At 33.4% G+C, this 22,243-nt stretch overlaps 1 long non-coding RNA gene across 1 annotated transcript in view; it reads left to right on the top strand.

The window, feature by feature from the left end:
- The window catches only part of LOC130662335 (uncharacterized), a 34,277-nt gene extending 25,801 nt beyond the window's left edge, over positions 1-8,476 (top strand). Inside the window, exons 3-5 of the long non-coding RNA XR_008988983.1 lie at positions 1,645-1,833; positions 2,373-4,872; positions 8,341-8,476. This is a non-coding gene — a long non-coding RNA (uncharacterized LOC130662335). The remainder of the gene's footprint in view (positions 1-1,644; positions 1,834-2,372; positions 4,873-8,340) is intronic.
- The last annotated feature ends 13,767 nt before the right edge of the window (positions 8,477-22,243 follow it).

Consider the following 22,243-nt stretch of genomic DNA (forward strand, 5'->3'; position numbering starts at 1 on the left):
CATTTTCGACCGGAGTCGAAGGTAAAGTAATTGACAGAAAGAGGTAAGACCAAAAGCTCCATCTAAAACTTGAAAGATTTAGTAATTCAGTGCACCCCAAAGTAAAAAAGGGGTGTAAGAGAGGCACTCGGCGTAAAAAAAAACAAGAAAAAATATACAAGTAAGTCTTAATTGTTCGAAAAAAAAATGGCTGTAGTTAGAAAAAAATAATATTGGACCTGAATATAATTTCACATACACCTGGAGTGTATGTGAAATTATATTTTCTTATATTGGCGCGTCATAAGTGTGGCGAAAAGCTGTTCTCATCAGTATATGCAATTATTTTTTTTTGCTTACATTTTAACCAAACTTTGCTTAATTGTTGTTTAAAAGTTTTTAAAGTGATGAAAAATTGGTTTGTAGAAGTTGCAAAACAATCTTTCGAACAATTCGATGTGGAGACGATACAAATCAGAGGGCGAATTTTGTCAAAACTAATCGACCTGTGCGTTAGCTGGGAAGAAAGATATTTAGAAAAGCTAAATATCTAATTTATACCAGAAACCTACTTTTAGTGGAGTATATACGAATTTTATGAGCTTTATCGTATTGAATTCAAACATGCTTTAATTTACTCGCTACTTATTCGCTTTTTTAATATTGCTTCAAACCTTGCTAAGTGTTATTTTTCTCAGCTAGAGACATACTTGGTAGGAATGAGTGCGCATCAAACGTTTTTGACTTCTGCCTCAGAATGGTCAAACATGGTCAACCTAAATGTACTCCTTGCTCCTAAGAAAGAGCGGCTTCTCGTTTTACCGTTTTTACGTAACATTTTATTAAAACTTAGAACTTAGAACGCGTTTGAATCGTCTCCAATTATCAAATTATTTATACTCAGGACTTGCTTACTGTTTTAGGTGTAGTGGCTGCAACGCCCCTTATTATGGCAAAACCAAACGCCATTTTAAAGTTCGTGTGTCCGTGCATTTGGGTATTGCTGCTCTAACTGGAAAGCGCCTTAAAGTTAATCCTCAGACCGCTGCTGATCGCTCTCCTGCTTTTCCATCTTAACTACTGAGTTAAAGGATTTTAAGCTCACTCAGATGGAGATCTATATAAGATGAATTTGTTTTTTCAGAAAGACATTTTATTATTATTATTAAGTTACGTCACTTGCTTAGTGTTTGTTGCATTCAGTGGTATGTAAGACGCCCGTGGCAGGCACGACTTATTGCTCAAAACTCTTTATATGAAAGATGAAAGATAGTATAAATGCCGATCTACTGATTATATGAGCATAAAGATTGTGTGAAGTGTTTATGTTTGTAATTCCAACATTTTTGCAACATTTTGTATAACGTATGAACTTCACGGATATGAGAGTTGTGTTTTTCAATTTCTTGTTAAAGCCCTTTTATGTTGTTCATATGTTGTTGATTAGACGCCTACATAGCCTTGATTTTTGAATGAGTTTTTTTAAACCTGCGTCAAAGATGCAATTGTATATCATGTCTGATGGCTGTGGCTGTGGCTGTATACAGTACAACTTCGACGTGATATGGACATTTAGGACAATTTATAAAGTTATAAGGCACACCATCTTATCTAAATTTCATCACAGACCTATACAGCAATTTTTTCGTTGGTTATTCTTTTTAGAATTCCGATTTAGTGTGATTCACCTTCGAAGGGATTATTTGATATTTACTGATGGATGGCGTAGATGTCATTAGAATGGAAAATAATCCAGAAGATATGGAGCGATTTTAAATACTAACAGAGAACACTGAATTGCAGAGGCTGGATCCAGAAATAAAATGCATCAAGAAAAAAAAGGCAATTAATAAGGTTAATTATTATGGGTTGATAAATATAACGAAAACGAAGCTTGTGTTGTGCTTGTGATACCTGCCACGTTTCGTATGTTTTGCAAGAAATTATTGTCTCGTTTTGTAATAAATTATCGGCTTATTATTGTGATAAATTATGAGCTCGTTTGGTGATAAATTATCGGCTCCTTTTTGGAGTAAGGCAACGGGCGCGTTTTGTAATTCACAGGCTCGTGTAGAAGTTGAAGCTAAAATATTTTGGTCGTTTCTTAATTTCGGTGTGTGTGGATCGTGTTGTATAATTTTCCGATGTCCATTTCTGTCCCATTATCGTGCAAATTTTTCTTGCTAGGAAGAAGAGAATATTATGTTTATTAGAATATTAAGCAATTATGTATGAGACTCAACAAAAATGAAATTAGTCGACGGTAATCTCGGTTCCTGCACATAATTGTAATTGTAGAAGGATTAAATAAAAGTTTTTTGATCCAGTTCTAAGAAATTTTATTATTGTTTTAACAAAGTTCTCGCATAGTGACTAAGCATAACTTTTTTTAGGGATGTGACTGAGTGTTGAAATGCATACAAGTGAAGTGCATACACTTTGTAGGGAGATCCCTTTTTTACGACAGGGATTGTTTTAATTTTTTTAAATGTGCTGACATTAATGTAATAATGTTGAAAGATAAAAATTTTTTTTCATTTAAATGTATCTTGTTTGCTAGGTTATAACCACGTGGTTACTATAAGGACATATATGGATACTAGACTTACAATGCGACCAGATTTGAAGGAAAAATTAATTCAAAGAAATGACGTTATTCCTGATAACAATGGTGTCGTTACGGTGTTTTCCCTACCTTGTTTATCTATGTACCATGAATAACATAATCGTCAATATTTATAGAATAATGGATCTTTTAGTCAGTATTGTTTAAATAGCATCTTTCTTAAAGACAATTAATTTTGATATATATCACAAACAAATCTCGGTAAAGGTTACGGGAAATAGCAAAGTACGGTTTCTTTGTTACGTGGTGTCATTCGTAAAGAGTGAGCCAATGACACAAATATTTACGATTTACGTACAGGGCACAGGGGTTACACTTTTAAGCGTAAGGAGTGCACACATAAAATTTGGTGCTTATTACAAAAATACCACTGGATTTGTTCACTAAAGAGCACAGCCTCGACGTTGTTTGATATTGTTCTTACAGGTAGCTTAGCTACTCTATAAAGAGATCTATATAATAATAAGCCAGTTCCGTGTGTCTGTAACAGGCAAAGTTGATATCGTCATTTTCCTTTGATGTTGCCGAAAAAAATCTTTGATGTTGCCGAAAAAAATATTTCTTCTTTGTCGTGAAAAGCCGCGAGTTTTGTGTGGTTTGTTAAATGAAGTTCTAGCACAAAGTAACGGAAATTGTGTTTGCAAAAAAGATGGCTGTCCTTTTTAAGCATTTGTCTCTTGCCTTCAAAATAAATCTTTACAAAAGCATTTAAAAAGGGGCATGGTATAAAAATGAAGTATAGAAAGGTTTCTGTAAGGTTTGTTTATGTTTTTTAAAGTTTTGATGATATTATTGATGCGAGACATGTTTGTTAGCTAGCATCAACCACACCAACAACAACTAGCTAGGTAGCTAGGAATTTATAAATATGTAGCCATGTTCTTTATACCTAGCTAAGTCTCCAGTTTATATTTAAGTGACCAGCTATTAGCTGCTGTAGCTACCTTATGTTAGCTTCAGTTTTATGTTGCTTTTTACATGTAAGCTAATCTTAGTGGTCTTTGCTAAGAACGTGACTGTAACTTACTTTAATTGACATTTTAAGCTTAAATTAACAAGCCACAACAACTTTTAAAAAAGTATTACATAATATTTAAGAAGAGTTTAAGGACTGTTTTTAAGCAAATAATGTATTTTTCACAATTTGTGTATGCAAATAATGTATTTTTCACATTTTGTGTAACTAAACTTAGCTATATACATCGGATACATGCAATATGACGAAACGATTTTTATTTAACATGTAGTAATTCTGGTACCTTAAGTGTAGTGACTTTTGTTGTTCTAGATGTTCTGACTAAAATGTTTTTGTTTATGGCATTTTGTCTCAATTAAGAAAAGTTTCATGAGGGAGTACAACACCGAAAAAACTTGTGTTTTTTTATATTTTGTAAAAATTCTTACCGGGCAGGACTCTGTACAACATACCGAAATGACTGATCCCTCTCTATTTATAAATTTCATGCGTTCCAAATCACAGTTTTTAGAAATTTTGGGTAATATTTAATGAGTACAAGATGCAAATACTGATTTTTGTTGAATCAGAAGTATTTCCTACAACCATTCTTTTTTTACATTTTTGTGTTGCAAATTTAGTGCAAAAATTTAACTGTTGTGAGGGAGGACCATATGCAATTATATATACTAAAAATAATAATTTGATATTCTACAAGTTGTATTTTTGTATGCACTTAAATGACTGCTTTTTCTGAGTTGAATTTGATGGGTTTCATATCAATTTTGTGGAAGATTTTATGGCTGAAGACAATATAGAACATGCCAATTGAACTGATTTTTGTTCATATTTTGATTTGCTCCTCATAAACCTTTGTGTTCTACATTTATTGTAAACTTTTGTGAAGAAGGATCATATATACAATGTTTTCAAAATAATGATTTTTGTTGATTTGAAATTTACTCCTTGCTCATTGCTTTTTCGACATTTCAGTTTAAAATGTTTGGTAAAGTCAGTACGGATCATTAGACAAAAAATTGATTTGTTAACCGGTTATTTTTTACGTTTTGTGCATATTTTTGCGGGAGAGGATGGTATGCAACTGAATAAATGATTTTTCAAAGTTTAACTTTTTTTTTTTTAGGTGTTTTGTGTTTGTTTAAGTTTGGCTTTTTGATATTGTTCAGGTTGTATTGTTGTATAAGCATTTAGGGAAAAGACAATGTTTAAAATGCGTAAAGAACTTATTTCATAGATCTGTGCTTACTGTTGCAAGCCTTTCTTTTCGACACTTCATATTAAAATATTGAAGGTTTTCAACATAATCACATAATAAGATGTATACATATTTGAGATATGTGTTATTTCTGACATTATTATTATTGTTGTCGTAACTGTCTGGGTTGTGACTGTCAATGTTGTAACTTTCTACTAACTAGATTTTACACCTTGCACGCCGTTGTTTTTCATATTTTGTCTGAAGTTTTGTTGGGAGGATTTCATGCGATTTGACATTTGATACTTTGTGTTAGATTTTAAGAATTTTTTTGCTAAATTATGACTTATATACTTTCTTTTTATACATTTTCAGATTATTTTTTTTAGTAAAAGGCATATTCAATATACTGAAATATTTGCTGATGTCATCAAAATTCAAATGACAGAACTTTTCAATTGTTTTTCTGCCTAAGTGGATTTTTCCACGGGCCTAATCGACTAGTTTAGAATTAAACTAGCATTTGTTACTTAATACTCTGTAAAATAGGTCACGTTTGAATATTAAACTTTTTCGCCATAGCTAGCCTAGACTAAGCATGAAAAGACAAGACCGAGCTTTTTAGCTAAGTTAAAAGGCAAAACTTAAGAGAAAAATTATATCACACTTTTTAAAATTATATAACACATATTTGAGAACACCTGTGGGAATATTAATTGTTCATCAAGTCACCCCATATGGATAATAGATAATATGGAAGATTTCTTTATAAGAAAACATCGAAACTTTTTTTATGTGGATTACTTTCACAGTAACAAAAATTAAAAAAAAAAATTAAGATAAACTATTGCGATTTTGCGATTTAATATTTTTCAAATTTCTCGCTGGGAACTTTTTAAATTTTCAGACTTTTCGTAATTCGACATTTTTTGTTTGAAATATTGATGATGATATTTATTCTGATATGAACATTTCGAACGAAATTTTTATATTTCTTAGTACAAAGTTCCATATGAGTAAAAAAGATGACGCCGAAAAGGCAAAGAATTTCTGCTGCAGATGCAATTGCAAACATATTGCAGTTTGTAGTAGATGATGATGATGGTGAACTTGACTTTCAAGAATTATATGCCGATGAAGAGCTCAACGAAATTGATATGGAAATAGAAGGCTTGACTATATTTATGTTTACAGTTTTCTCTTGTTGCGATAGTGTTTCTTCTATTATTTTTTTGAAAATATTTCAATATTTTGCTCAAATTATTTTATTTTATTTAGATGAAGATCCTAAAGGTAATATAGTGGAAGCAGAACAAGAGGAAGGAGAACATGAAGAAGAAGTAGAAGATGACAACACGGATGACATTGTACGAACTAGTTTTGCAAACTGTTTGAGACGTGGTCAACTAACAAGCAAAATATTAGTTCATAGTACCGATACTTGGCCAATTATGATGTATTTGAGATTCCTGTGGAACTCAAAAGCCTTTAAGGAGTAGTAAAAGTGGACAGAAATAGAAGCAATGACATACATTACAAATTCGATAACCACCCAACCAACGTAAACACGGGGCGAAACAATCGAGCGAATGTTATTAGAGTTCATCAAGGTGTTGCTCCTGTAGCCAAGGGTACCAAAGATAACAGGGAATCTGTTACACATTTTATCACTCATATGATTCACAAGATTGTCAATTGTACAAACATGAAAACTGAAACAATTGTTATAATCTAGGGCAAAAGGGCAAAAACATGGCATACAATGTTTTACCCGTTGATTTTTCGGTCCATTTTATCCAAAAAAGGCCGACAACGCGACTTGTTGGGTACATGTGTGTGACCGCCATGAAACTTTTTTTTTCACAAAATTTTTTTAGTGGTACATTAATGTCCACATGTTATCCAGTCAAATTTTTGGAGCCATGGAACTAACCGAACAATATGCACACACTGCCGGTTGTAAGCGGCCCAAAAAAGGCCTGTATGAATAGGGTTAAGGTTTAAAACCCATGTCCTACAGAATGTGTAACTTCTTCGTCTTTATCTTATGTCATATAAGCTATGCAACAAATTTTGCAGCAAAATAAAAACAAATAAAGAGTAAAATTTAAATTAATTTCAACCCAATTAGTCCCTGAAACCATTTTGGTGTCAGCGGTATGAAAAACTATGCTTGTTGTTAAAGTTAAAGTTCTATTACTTGAGCAAAAATTGAAATAATGACATGAAACTTAGTATTATATGATTTAGACCAGTTTTACGAAATTAACCTAAAAAAATTTTTTAGTACTGTCATAGTTCATGAATTTAGCCATTTTTAGAGACGTCGATAAACTGTTTTTGACAGTATATCAATTTTGACATGCTGCGTGCACAGAAGACATTAAATTTGCTTCTCAGGATTAAAATAATTCAAACAGATAAAATGTGTCCTAGGTTTCGGACCAATTACCTTATCCAGCTCAGAGAAGGTGGGAATGTGCTTTTAAAGTACAGTACCAAATACATAATCTAAATTATATTCCGTATAAATACAAAGTCGTTAGAAAGCTTTTTTTGTCCACCTGGATCTGCAACACGTTTACTTGAACTAATCGCTCAGCCTGGTGCTACTCGCAAATTAATTTTTGAATATCTGCAGAAACTTATTATGCAAAATTAACCAACTGTATTTACTTTGCAGAAGCAACAATAGACTTCATCATAAGTCCTGCGAATGTTGGTTTATGAAAAATTAATGTTATAAGCGCTTCACTAGATTCGTGACACATTATATACTAAGTACCCTCTTGAGCCAAGCTTGTAGCATAAATAATACGTGGCTCATCTTATGCATATGCGCTGTAATTTCGCTTTTGGGTCTTGTTTTTTATAGCTTAGATATTATAGTTGATTTATAAATAAATTTATAAATTTTTGGCTAACCGTAAAATCTACGGTTGTGAAAAAGAAATTTTGTTTAAAAATTAGCTTTTTGATATTATCATAACTAGGTTGTCGCAGTTCTCTGTTGCCTGTTTGCATGTGCTGGAATCGTTCATTTATAGGATACAATACCAATACAGAGCTGATCGTATTTATCAGTTTTATCATATTGATATGTCACTAGGTAATTAATGGTAACTAGTAGATTAGGCCCGTGGAAAAATCCACTTAGGCAGAAAAACAATTGAAAAGTTCTGTCATTTGAATTTTGATGACATCAGCAAATATTTCAGTATATTGAATATGCCTTTTACTAAAAAAAATAATCTGAAAATGCATAAAAAGAAAGTATATAAGTCATAATTTAACAAAAATGTTCCTAAAATCTAACACAAAATATCAAATGTCAAATCGCATGAAATCCTCCCAACAAAACGTCAGACAAAATATGAAAAACAACGGCGTGCAAGGTGTAAAATCTAGTTAGTAGAAAGTTACAACATTGACAGTCACAACCCAGACAGTTACGACAACAATAATAATAATGTCAGAAATAACACATCTCAAATATGTATACATCTTATTATGTGATTATGTTGAAAACCTTCAATATTTTAATCTGAAATATCGAAAAGAAAGGCTTGCAACAGTAAGCACAGATCTATGAAATAAGTTCTTTATGCATTTTAAACATTGTCTTTTCCCTAAATGCTTATACAACAATACAACCTGAACAACATAAAAAAGCCAAACTTAAACAAACCCAAAACACCAAAAAACAAAAAGTTAAACTTTGAAAAATCATTTATTCGGTTGCATACCATCCTCTCCCACAAAAATATGCACAAAATGTAAAAATTAACCGGTTAACAAAACAATTTTTTTGTCTCATGATCCGTACTGACTTTACCAAACATTTTAAACTGAAATGTCGAAAAAGCAATGAGCAAGGAGTAAATTTCAAATCAACAAAAATCATTATTTTGAAAACATTGTATATATATATATGGTCCTTCCTCACAAAAGTTTACAATAAATGTAGAACACAAAGGTTTATGAGGAGCAAATCAAAATATGAACAAAAAAAGTTAGTTTAAAGCTTAAAAAAAGTTTATAAAACAAAATATAAAAAAAATCCAACTTCAGCTCACAGTCTAATTGTACAAAAATTTGTTCTTTCAGTATTTTGCATGTGGTCTTTTTCCACAAAAGTTTACACAACATTTAAAAAACAGCAGTTTGCAACACAAACAATATAATCGGCAACCATACTATTCTCTGCTGAGAAATTTTAACCACCAATGTAAAAAACCCAGGTAAATTTCCCAAAAAATGTCAACAAACTTTGTAAAAATATCAACCACTACCCTTGTAAAAATATATAACCTTGTAATTTACATGCGAGCTTACAGAAGTTTAACAGGATGTCAACAATAAAACAATAAAACTTACTCCAATTAACGCACACATTTAGTTTTACAAAATCATTCCTCTTAAAGTAAAATTTTTCCTCACACTACCCTAAAAGTTCAATAAGTCTTTGAAAGATTTTGTGGCTTGTTACATCATAATTCGTGCTCAAATAAGATCCCTAAGTTTGACTACTAAGGTGGATATAAATAGCTAAAAGAGGAATAACAACATTAATCATCAGTTAGCTAGCTAGGTTTAGATATGGAGCTTGAAGGTAACATTAGATAAGACAGATACCCAGTTAAATATAGTTAAACTGGGAAGACGCCAGCTAGCTATTTATGCTTAGTAAAACACATATGAAGAGAAACAATGCAATATAAAAATTATGACATTTACAGTAAGTTCAACAAACCAAAAGTTTCGCTAGCACATTTGTTTGATAACATTAATTATGCAAAAAAGTGTAAAAAAAAACGCGGTAAAATATAAAGAATTTGAAGCTCTTAAGTGACTTTTTCCTTGCAAATGCGAGTCTGCCTGACACGTAACTCTAGCGACATAAAAACATAACGTCTAAAAATATCTAAAAAGTTCTTACTATTTGTGAATGCAAATCTACTTTAAACCCAAGCTTTCATTTTCTACTTCTAACTTTTCTTTACTACTTCTAGCTCCACTCTTCACTTTCGAATTAACTTCTTGTGGCTTCTAACTTTACTTGTGTACTTCTATGTTCACATAAAATATATATAAAAAAGAACAGAGTGTAAAACCAATTGGCAAATTTTTAGGCTAATTAGTCAAATTAGAAATGCAAAAACAAAGTTTGAGTCATAATTCATGTTAAAACAAGAACAATCAATTTAACAGTTCATTTTACGTCAATTTTTGCACTAAATTTCCAACACAAAATACATATTCTAAATAATTCCTATGATTTTCCTCAAAAGTTTAATCAAAATATAAAAGATGAGAGGTGAACGACAAAATCAAAGTTTGCAGAATTTAATTATTTTGGTTCTATTGATATATGCCCTTTATAACAATACTTCAATCCAAAATGTGAAAAAGAAAAACAGTTTGCAACAAAATCAGTTATTCTGATGATATTGCATACACTTTTTCTCCACAAAAGTGTAAAAAAAGAATGGTTCTAGGAAATACTTCTGATTCAACAAAAATCAGTATTTGTATCTTGTACTCATTAAATATTACTCAAAATTTCAAAAAACTGCGATTTGGAACGCGTCAAATTTATAAATAGAGAGGGATCAGTCATTTCGGTATGTTGTCCCGCCCGGTAAGAATTTATACAAAATATAAAAAAAAACACAAGTTTTTTCGGTGTTGTACTCCCTCAAAAAAGTTGAAACTTTTCTTAATAAGACAAAATGTCATAAACAAAGACATTTTAGTCAGAACATCTAGAACAACAAAAATCACTACACTTAAGGTACAAGAACTACTACATGTTAAATAAAAATCGTTTAGTCATATTCCAGGTAACCGATGTATATAAGTTTAGTTACACAAAATGTGAAAAATACATTATTTGCATACACAAAATGTGAAAAATACATTATTTGCTTAAAAACAGTCCTTAAACTCTTCTTAAATATTATGTAATACTTTTTTAAAAGTTGTTGTGGCTTGTTAATTTAAGCTTAAAATGTCAAATGAAATAAGTTACAGTCACATTCTTAGCAAAGACCACTAAGCTTAGTGGTCTTTTCTTATAAGATAACACTATGGTAGCTAGCTTAGCTACATGTAAAAAGCAACATACAACTGAAGCAAACATAAGCTAGCTACAGCAGCTAATAGCTGGTCAGTTGAATATAAACTGGAGACTTAGCTAGCTATAAAGAACATGGCTACATATTTATAAAGTCCGAGCTAGCTAGCTATTAGGTTGTTGTTGGTGTGGTTGGTTTTATGATGCTAGCTAACAAACATGTCTCGCATCAATAATATCATCAAAACTGAAAAAAACATAAAAAAACCTTACAGAAACCTTTCTATACTTCATTTATATTCCATGCCCCTTTTTAAATGCTTTTGTAAAGATTTATTTTGAAGGAAAGAGTAGAAATTGCTTAAAAAGAACAGCCATCTTTTTTGCAAACACAATTTCCGTTACTTTGTGCTAGAACTTCATTTAACAAACCACATAAAACTCGCAGCTTTTCACGACAAAGAAGACATAATTTTTTCGGCGACTTCAAAGAGAATTTCGGCAACATCAAAGAAAAATGGCGATATCAACTTTGCCTGTCACAGAGACACGGAACTGGCGTATTATTATATAGATTATTTGGATATTAACGATTTATTACCGAATATTGGAGAGATCGTTTCTTAACGGTGGCACAGATGATTTTATTAGAATACCGAAATTCTAACCGGACTTATTATTATTATTATTATTTCTCAATTGCTCTAAACCTGAAATGCCAACCCGACATCCCTTTAAAGCCTTTTTGCAGAGCTAAGCCAGCGAGCAAAGAGAGCTGAGCGCAAGTGAAGCACAATTACCATTTTAGCGAGCGAGAATACTTCTAACCAAGGTACTATTTTGAAAAGTTAACCAGGTGTCCACTTATGACCTCCAGATTAAAAAAGTTTTTTACCTACTGGCGTATCTTAAAGAAGATATTTTTGTGTACGCTGAAGTGACTTTTCGGTTATGGTCATCGATTACAACGTTTAGAAGTTTTTCTTTTCAAGAAGAAAAGAGGAAAAAAAGCTTAAACAATAAAAAATATCAAGGAATGTTTAAAGTTTTGTCATCGGAGCAGAGAAAAATAAAATCTATATAATAATACGCCAGTTCTATCTGTGACTTTTGCAAAGTGGATTATATTCTTTACAATTTTCTTTAACAAATTCTATAAAACATCGCCTATAAAATTGTTCTGTAATGTACCAAACTTTAACGTTTAAATAGTATTGACGTCAAAGGAAAGTGATAATAATCAATATCTTATATTAAATAATTATAAACTTTACAAGTGACAAGAAAATAGCTAGCTAAACAGCAAAACAAAGTTCTCCGTTTCTCAGACTGATATAGTACAGGCGATTGTGCGTAGTATAATCGAGTTTCAATATATTGAAACATAAAAATTTTAGAAAATCTCTCAGTTGACAAGTTGGCTTGTTGCATTTGATATCTCGAGACAATCAACATCTACTTTTATCAACCTTCGTTTTGTATTTCTTGATTCTCGAATACAGAGTATTGCTGAACGCAGTAAACAAAATGATAATTTCGTCCGAAGCCAGTTTGTAACGGTACTTTGTTCTAGATTTCTTTTTTCCGCTACTTTATGCGACAGAGTGGAGATAAAATGTTCTGTCTCTCGACTGGATCCCCCATATGGTGTGAAAATCAGCGGTGTAAATGATCCGTGTTCTACTTCTAGCACTCTTTGTCCATATGCACGTTTCTTGATGTTTTCATTCGATTTGAATGCATTAGGCAGTTTCTGATTGAGGTATGTCAAAGCGAATGGGTTAAATACCCTTACGTCAAAAAATGCTCGTTGACCTCGTTGCCAGAATCCTCTAACGCTAATGTCGAGTTTAGCTTCATCTGTGGAGTTTGCAGAGTTGCTTAATTTTTCTCCAGTCAGCTTTGTATATGCGGTTCTGTTTCTACATCATTGGAAATCTCTTCAGATATTTTTGCCAAAGTATCTCTTAATTCGTCGTGACGTTGATGAATATAGCCACCCTTGACACATGACATAGCATGGTCAATCGTGAAGCGTTTTCCACAGACACAAATTGTTGGTAGGAACTTCAAATCCCACCGATATCTCATTCGTATGGCATCATAAAACTCTCTTTTGTTGAGTGCATAATTCTCAGATTTTATTGGGAGTGCTGACAACCAACTTGAAGCACCTTTTATTGTGGCCAAATCATTTGCTCGTAATTGCTCATTCGTCATGCGTTGGCGAATTTCTTTCAGCTTTTCGTTATGCAACATTTGTTTCTGTTTAAGGATTTTGCTTTTGATATTATTGTGTAACTGTTTGTCAATTTAATAAGACGTTTGCTGTAGTTTAATTTTTTCTGCTAGTTGTTTTGTCATTTCAACAGAATTTTCATGTTCTCTCTATGATGATTCGACTAATATCACAATTCCCATACCACCATATCGAATTGGTAAACTCAGTAATATTCTCTCGCTTTCGGTACATTTATGTCCCTCTGTCAATGCTGGGATCAATGTATTGTCGATAACATCGTCCAGTACTTTGATATACTTGCTCATATCCCCAAGTGTCCGGATAAAATAGTTAAATTTGTGTTGAAATCCACTTATGTAAGCAGCATAGGCAGCGTGTGGTTGAAAAAGTGCAATTTTAGCTAACTTCTTTATCTGAACAATCCATTCATTTACCAACCCAATGATGTACTTTTCTTTCTCATCTTGTGTACCTATAAAGCTGCCAAGATATTTATTTCCAACTGTAGTGATGTTTATCTCCGTGTCACTGAAGACATCATCAGCTACTAATTTATGTTCATCCATTACTATTAACCATGATTTTGATGCTTTAGGATAATAGCCGAATAATGGACCATAATGCTCAACTTTATCCCACCATTTTCTTAATTCAAATATTTTTCCGGCACCTCCCAGATCATCAGCATAAGCGCAGTGAGTTATGTTCAACTTTCTATCTTCCACGTCATTCTTCAACAGCGGGAGAAGAGGAACAATTCCAACTGCATAAGCTGGCATAGCGAACGGGTCACCTTAAGTTGTTCCTTCTGCCGATAATATTTCTTTCCCACCCATAACAAACAGTCTCGATGGTGAGCTATAACAATTTTGTATATACGTAGACATAGCTGGACATATGTATCGGATATTATGAAGTAGCACTTTCCGATTAAGTGAGTTAAAAGCATTCGTAGCATCTACTAAAACTAATACGTCTGTTCCTTCTTCTTCAAAAATTGTTGTCATGGCATGAGCAGCTGCCTCACATCCAGAAGGTAGACCAGCACATAATTGGAGAAAACCAGCGCTTTCAAGTATTTCCGGTTTGATTACTGATATTATGGACTTTCCAATCACCCTTCGAAGAACCTCCCCCACACCGATAGGCCGCACACCAGGTTTCTTATCTAGTGGTATTAACCTACAAGCGATGTAAGCTTCCAGTGAATTGCCTTCTGTGTGATCAAATGCAGTTGTAGAACCGAGCCAAAGATGATCTCAATTCCACGCCGATCTTTCCAAAATTCTTTGACACTAATATACGTCTCCAGCCATCTGAATTCATTCCTGACGGTCCTGCTGAATCTTTTGTACGAAGTGCGGCTTTCAATATTGTTGTTTCATCTATGTTGTTGTAAATAGCAGGATCGATAAATGGGATTTCCCCTTTGAGAAGCACAGATTCATCAGCGTCAACAGGATTTGGATGTTTCAACCTCAGTTCTTGGAGTGTCTCATCAGTTAGATCCAGTACTCCACCAGACATCTTATTATCCAATAATCTTAGTGCAGCATGTATCTTTCCTTGAAGCATTAGTTTTGCGAAATTTTTAGCGCATTGCTCTGGAGTATTCAGGGAGTTTGGTTTTGGGATTTTAGATTGTATAGTCCTCGATTCTCTCATCAAATCATCGAATCTTCCTTCCACCCAGAGATTTAATCTACGGTTAAGACATTCAGAGTGATCCTTCGCTTTGGACTTGTATGATGGTTTTTGTAGTAGAAGCATCGGCATCGTCATAACTGCTTTGATAGAAATCCCCTTTAATAAATCTACTTGTTGGTTCCAGATCTCTATGAGTCTTATTGTTTCAGTAATATATCTCTTCCCTGCTGCACCTGTTGGTAGTAAAAACAAGTTTCTTCTCCAGTGCACAACTTCGTCGTACGTGGCATTGAAGATTTGTATCACGTCATCTAACGTATGATCACCCCAAATCTTGATTTGTGCTTGATTTCTATTTATAACAGTGGTTTCGTAATGATTTTCCAAAGTTTTGACACCTGAGATTTGCGTTGTTGACTTCAATTCAATGTTTTCCTTTTTTGAAGTTTCCGTTAAAGACACACCTGCAATGACTTCTTTAATTTTCCTTGTATTTTCTGGGTTTTTTATCACCAGGTTTCGTTTACAGGCTTTCAAATGCAATTTAAGTCCAGAGGAACTCTTGCATTTCTTCTCACAATGCGTGCAATTGTAGTTTTCAAACCATTTTGTGTTGGGTATAGCAGTGTTTCCAGAAAATTGATTTCCTTTTTCAACCATAGAATTTTCACCCAAACTTGTTTTTCTTTCCCCAGAATCATTGTCTTGTGGTGGTGGTTGATCATTATAAAGTAATCGTTTAATCATTCCATCCATGCTGTTTCAGTACAATGGATAGACGCAAAACAAATACACTAAAACTAATTTCTCTCCTACCTCAAAGGACCCCGACAAGGAGGGTGCCTTTATAATGCGCCTTCTTTAAATCTTAAATTTGATACCAAACACTCTTCGCAAACACCAACTGTCAGATAAGAATAAATTTTAAATTTACTGGCTTACCTAAGAGGTCCCCGATGAGGAGGGTGCCCTTTTAAAGCAAATCTTTAAACAAAACAAATCTTTAATTGCGTAAAGTCTTTTCAGCGTTGTGTTGGATGTAAGCCGTGTGTCAATTATACCATGAATTCCAGTTTAAACAGCAGTCAACAATGTCAAGAAGTAAGTGATTATTAATTTGTTAATCTTTTGAAAGCCGTTTCGTGTCTTAACACAAGTTTCGCGTAGATGTGTTTACTAATTAATTACTTTCGGTTTCTTATTTATGTTTTCGTGCCGCCATCTTTAACGGTTCATCTCTATCAAAGACGTCAAAGGAAAGTTAATTAAGATTAGTGAAGCCATTACAGTGCGCTTAAAACTTTGAGGCCAAATAACTTGGAAACGAGGTGGTGACGTCAATGATTTTTCACCGCGTGGGTAACTAGGGACCACCTGGGACCAATTTGGATAAGTTTCCCAAACCTAGGTCCCCAAATCCGTGTCGGAATGGACGGGTTGATGACGTCATCCAAAGACCTTCAAACTCTAATATCTCTGCAATCGTTTGTCAAAAGTACATGATCCTATACATTTTCTTGATCAGCAGTTTAATCTCTACACAATAGAGGCAACGTGAAAACAATCTAATTTTTTTGTGTGGATGGGTTGCTGACGTCATCAAAATTTATATTCTGCCTCAGTGGATTTCTCCACGGGCTTTATCGACTAGTAATATTAATAAAGTTTATCATTTTTGCGTGTTTTCTGATGGCTACTTAAATTACGTTTATCGCAAAACAGTGCTTTAATAAGGAAAGAAGAAGAAATGAACTCAGGTTTGTCACGATATTACTTTTACTTTCTCAGGTGAAGAACTAGTTCTCTTATGTTTTTTTTATATAACTGGCTAACAAATTTTTCCAACAAACTTCCGAAAACCTACTTTTTGCGAAGCAATTGGCGAAGCGAAACTGTGGAGCACGTTTGCTACGTGAAGTGTACCCAGAGAATTATTGAGATTCTCAAAATTTTGATAGAAAAAAAAAAATATAAAATCAGCTTCAGGAGATATGACTGATATTTTTTCACGGAAAGGTAGGTTATTTTGTTGTCTAATAGAACAAATAAGTTTAGACCAAGCAGCTCTTATAAATGTTGGCTAAAAATGCCAATAAATAGGCTTTCTACTCCCCTACTCCCCGTCTTTCGTAACCCCACCCAACCCCCGTCATTTCCGATTTTCCATTTGATGGAAGCAAAAGACTGGGAAGTACACTAAAGCAATCAGAAAACGGCTATCGGTTAATTTGAATTATCGTGTATTTTACAGACCTAAGACAAATACAAAGTTTATACTAAGTTCTGATAATAATTGGCTTAGCTGGCATGCTATTTCTTTTAATATTTGGACTTGGAAAGCTTGTATATACCTTTTGAAGGCACATTATATTAACTTGAACGTTTATAATGCGCAAAAACGTGTTGTATTTATGGCTTCATTAAAAAGAAGATTTTAAAGTACCAAATTATCAGCTTGAATTGGCATATTTGTGGTATCCTTTTCATACAGCAGAAGAAAAGTGAGTTGCAAAGGTATGGATGATTTGAAAGTTATTTTTACGTTTTTTCCTTGGTTTGATGTAGCTAGCTAATTAAAATGCTTTGTGGTGCCTGTGGCCACCATGGAAAATATTTTTTGCTGTCATCCTTCAATGGAATCATTAACTAGCTACCTCTAGCTACAGTGAGAATAAGAAAATCAATCCACAAAGTATTAACTTTTGTATTGTTGCTACTAGCGTCTTTTTACTGATATATGTTCTAAATCTGAACTATTTTATCAAACGGTGCCTTTACCTGGAAGTTCTACTTCGATAGTGGTGGCGACCGTTAATGTAATTATTGTTTTTGGGAGATTAAGTTTGGACATATAAATATTTAAATAAAAATATTTAAAAAAGACAAAAAATATTTAGGGCTTCATCATTTTCTTTACAACCTTATGTTTTTGCATTGTGTTTCACGAGCTTACACTAATGTGGTATAGCTAATTTATGATACGTAAAAACTACTCTTGAATGACCCTTTAAGAATGTGAAACCACATAATAGACCTTAATAAATCTCGTGTTTTTCGTAACTTTTGTGTTCAGTATTGTAGATTAGTATGCGTGTCAACTGGCCAAGACAGCCATAAGTATGAGGGCAAGCTTTGGCAAATTCTTAAATACAATTTGTACTTTCCAATTGAAAAAAGTGCTTTTAATTCTGTTGTCTTGGCCACAAAGAGTAATGATCTATATCTTATGTGGTTAGCCTCATTATTTCCAATAACCTTTCCCTGTCATTTTTTTCCAGAAGGGACAACATAGACGGTTCTAGAGTGTTAAAAAGCTTCCATTTGAGCTACAGAAACCTTTTAAATTTCTGTTCAATAAGCAACAACTGTTATGTGGGATTGAACCCATATCAATATGAAGTGAACACTCTACCGACTGAACTATCAATCCCCAAAAGAAGACAACCCTCAAAGTAAACAGAGTTGCATGAGTTTATTAATTATATCAAGCGTATTGTATCTAGTAAACACTTTTTGAGCAGTCTGTCCCAGAAAATGATATATATTTTTAGTTTAAAAATTTAGCTCTCAATATCGTCCCTCAAAGGCACTGGATTTTAATGTATTTAGAGACTTCGCTATATATATAATATACTATGTAAAAATTTTTTCTGTTTCTATTTAGATTGCGTACAATTAGAGCGAGAGATGTTATCTTTCAATACACGAGATAAACAGGAGAAAGCGAAACCTCATCCCGCGTTGTTATTGTTTTTCTGTCAAAAATGTGAAGCTGTTTTATAGTTCTTGATAAAGTTGATAAATTGTTTTCGTTTTTGTAGATTGTTTGTTTTTGTTTATTGTTTGCCGTGAATTTTTGAAATTCATTTGGTTTTCATAACTAGTGCCGTTATTTTTACATGAAAAAAACCACACAAGCTGCTTCGTTCGCCTTCTCATCTCTGAAATCGTTAACGCGAAAGTCTGTATTATTATCTGCGTTCCGAGTATTAATTTCAGGTTGATAGAGTGTAACTTACGACGCGCATCCCCTTAATTCGTGACATTTTCGCACACTACGGAATGTACAACTCAATGTATTGCATTTCTTTCAGAATAAGGGTTTTAGCTTTATAAAATTATAACTTTGCATGGATTTTTGGCGCTAAAAGCTTCATCAATGTTGGATTTACATCGGCCAATACTGACAATATTGTGATTATCATCAATTTTTAATTTTATAATTCTGTGGAAAGAAGTTTTACGAAATTTCTCAGTAATCGTTTTTGTTTAGTTTCGCGCGATCTAAATTTCTCGTACTTTGTAAAAAGAAATATTTGCATACATATATAGTATTTTTGCCACAAAAACAATACTTTTGCGCAACGAGTTGTTGTTGTTCCGCGGTGAGTTTATTTTACAACCTCGTCCCCAGTTCTACGTCTATGATATTCAGTGATGGTGTATTTCCAGATATCAACTGCAGTAAGATGTTAGCACCTCGTCGTATTATATCAAGGAGAAACAAAAAGCACTAGGGATAACTATTGGCTTCGCAAACTTTTTTTAATTTCTAGTTATTTCTTTCTACAGTACAAAAAAACCATGTCTTTTATATTTTAGATTACCCAACAGTGGCTACGAACGATGGCTACAACGTTGTTGTCTTTATCTGATGAAATGTAAGGAGAAAATCCAACTCAAGACGATGTTTAATTTAGCAAATGTAAAGGCGCTGCATTGCGGTTCAGTGTATACTGTGCACTGTTCTTGATGTTGCTGTTGATATGATAAAAAAGAAGTTTTTGATGTTTATCACATATAAGTCTGGGTACCAGGATGCTTATTCTGCAAACTTTTTAATAAGTGCTCATTAGCCAAATAATCGTTTAGTCAATATGAGAGCACAGAGTAAATAACTCAAAAACAAGAACATGGAAAACAGAAAAAAGCAATCATGTAGGGAAAACCTTCGGATAGTGTTTTTTATGGAAATTTTTCGCAACGTGTATGCCGTTTGCACCTGCTGAGAAACGAATGCATTTATACGGATACACAATTTTTAATCTGGCACGGAGTAGAAGTGTTCTGCACCTCGACACTCATTGTAAAAAGAGAACCTGGAGACAAACAGTTATTAAAAAGTGAAGAAAAGCTCTGGGGACGACGTTCCTGGGGACTTTCAAATTGCTTTCAAATTGACAGACTAATAAGAGACCAATAAAAAGAAAGAAAATATCTTAAATTTAATCCCTGTTGATTTGGGCTTTTTATATTGATGTTAGCAAAGTATGATTCATGAGTGACGTGTTAATGCCTGTTGACGGCACGAAAACTTCTGTATCTGTATAGACTTGGTCAGAAGTTGATTTCTTAAATTATGCTGATATTTTTGTGTTCGTTACATCATTATAACGCTACTTAAACTTTGACAACATTAAAAAGTTGCAGTGTCGATTCGCACATTCTGTCTTTTTAAAATTTTTTTTTTTTTTGTGGAGTAAGCAATTACTAAAATATTCGCCTGGGAAACGATAAAAATCAAACTACCAACTTCACTAGTAATGGAGTATCTAAGTTTCAACAAAAATTAATTAAAAAATGCGCTTCCACGATTTGAGAAAGATTGTGCAACTACAATCATTAACAAAACACAAAAAAACAAGTTCGCTTTTATGAGTCATTGTTTCGTATGTGTCTACATTGGAGTCTTATTTAATAAAACAATACTTTTCCTCCGTTTTATTTGTAAATTGCTGATGTCAGTACAACAATTTTTCTTGCTGTGGATTATTTGGTGGTGCGGATACAGTAGAAAATGACACTAAGAAATTGTAACGTGTGCGCCAAAGCATGGACTCTAATAACTAGTGTTATGTTGGCCGTGGTATAAAAAAAAATGATGTTATCCTATCAACCTTAAAATTGACGCCGCTAGTTGGGAAAAAAGAAAAGTTGGGAAACCTATAACGGCATGCACTTTGTAAAATGATTCGGAGAGAAAAATTCTACATAATATTAGGAAAGGCGAATTTTAATTCCGAGCAATTTTAACGTAATACAACATAAGTTTGAGTTATGTTAAGTGCAATCTAATCGACATGACAACTAGTTTTTTGTTATTAGCTGTTTAAAACGCAGCTTTTAGTTTCAGCTGCGGATTTTGTAATGATAATTCTGCACATTATAGATCATCACAAAATGCTCATCAAGCAAGACTTTTTCATTGGCTTGAGATACGTTGATGATTAGAAGTTTGCTTCATGTGCATATAAAAACCCAAGAGTTGCAGAAATTTGTTGCTGGCCTGGCGATAAGCAATAAACTAAACTTTGCTATATCTGTACAGCTATATCTTGCTGCTACTGTTATTGATTGTTTATCAAAGCAATAACAAAGAAAAGCATATTTGCTATTTCTTTAAAGCAGCTACATTAAACTGCATAATAGTTAGTGACACACATTTTGCAATTATAATCACAAAGTAAGTGACGGTGTTATGAAAACACAATAGCAGTATCACAACAAAGTGAGGCTTTTGAATTAGGCCAGAACAAACGAGACTACTGTGTAAAAAATAATTAACATTTTGAGTATCTTTCTTGCTATAGTAACCACAAACTTGGGGCGCGTCCATTAAAACCATGTGTGAAATAATATAATTATTAGACAATTAGTTTTTAAGAAACGACTAACGCAATAAATTACACAATGCGACCGACATAAATGGTAAAGTATGACTGCAAATCATACTTAACCGAAGGCAAATGAAGCTGCTCCTAAAGTACATGTATTGGCTATATAAATCTTTATCAAAGTACCAACCATAAAGCAGAGAATATTTAGAGTAGGAATATACAATAAATCGTGGATAATTACGATGAAGCTAAGGGTTTCGTGGGTGCTTTAGTATGACCTGGTTATACCTATTATTATAGGAAACTAGCCGGGGTAAGCCACAAGTCAAGGTGTGACTATGAGTGGAACACTCTGTGGGAGCGCTTAATAAGAGCTGTAAACTGTGCCACACGATCAGGTGGAGCGCTTTAGTGCAGGTATACAGTATATCGTAAATCAAGTAAATCGCATACACCATTACAGTGTTGCGACTGTAACATATTTTTCCCGCAACGATAGCTGAAATAAAAAATTGTGTTTACGAACTGTTGTTACCCTGTCAAAAACAATTCGTCAATATTATTTTATTTTGCGAAATAATTTTTTGTGAAAGTTAAAACATTAATCGTGACACAGGGCTGAGCGCTTAGTACAGTTAAACGGTGTCGCACAGGCATAATCACAGCCTCTGTTTAAATAAAAAACACAACACAAATCAATGTGTGACCCGGCATTGAACGCCCCAAGGTGTGCTTAATAAAAACCGCATACTGTGTGACATGGTCAGGTGGAGCGCTTTAGCATACATGCATACAGTATGTGGTTAATCAGAGAAAAGCACATACACCATTGCAGTGTTGCGGCTTTTTAAAACAAATAACTTTCCCGCAACAATAGCTGAAATA

This window comes from Hydractinia symbiolongicarpus, chromosome 10, assembly GCF_029227915.1.
Source record: "Hydractinia symbiolongicarpus strain clone_291-10 chromosome 10, HSymV2.1, whole genome shotgun sequence".
Lineage (NCBI taxonomy): Eukaryota > Metazoa > Cnidaria > Hydrozoa > Anthoathecata > Hydractiniidae > Hydractinia > Hydractinia symbiolongicarpus.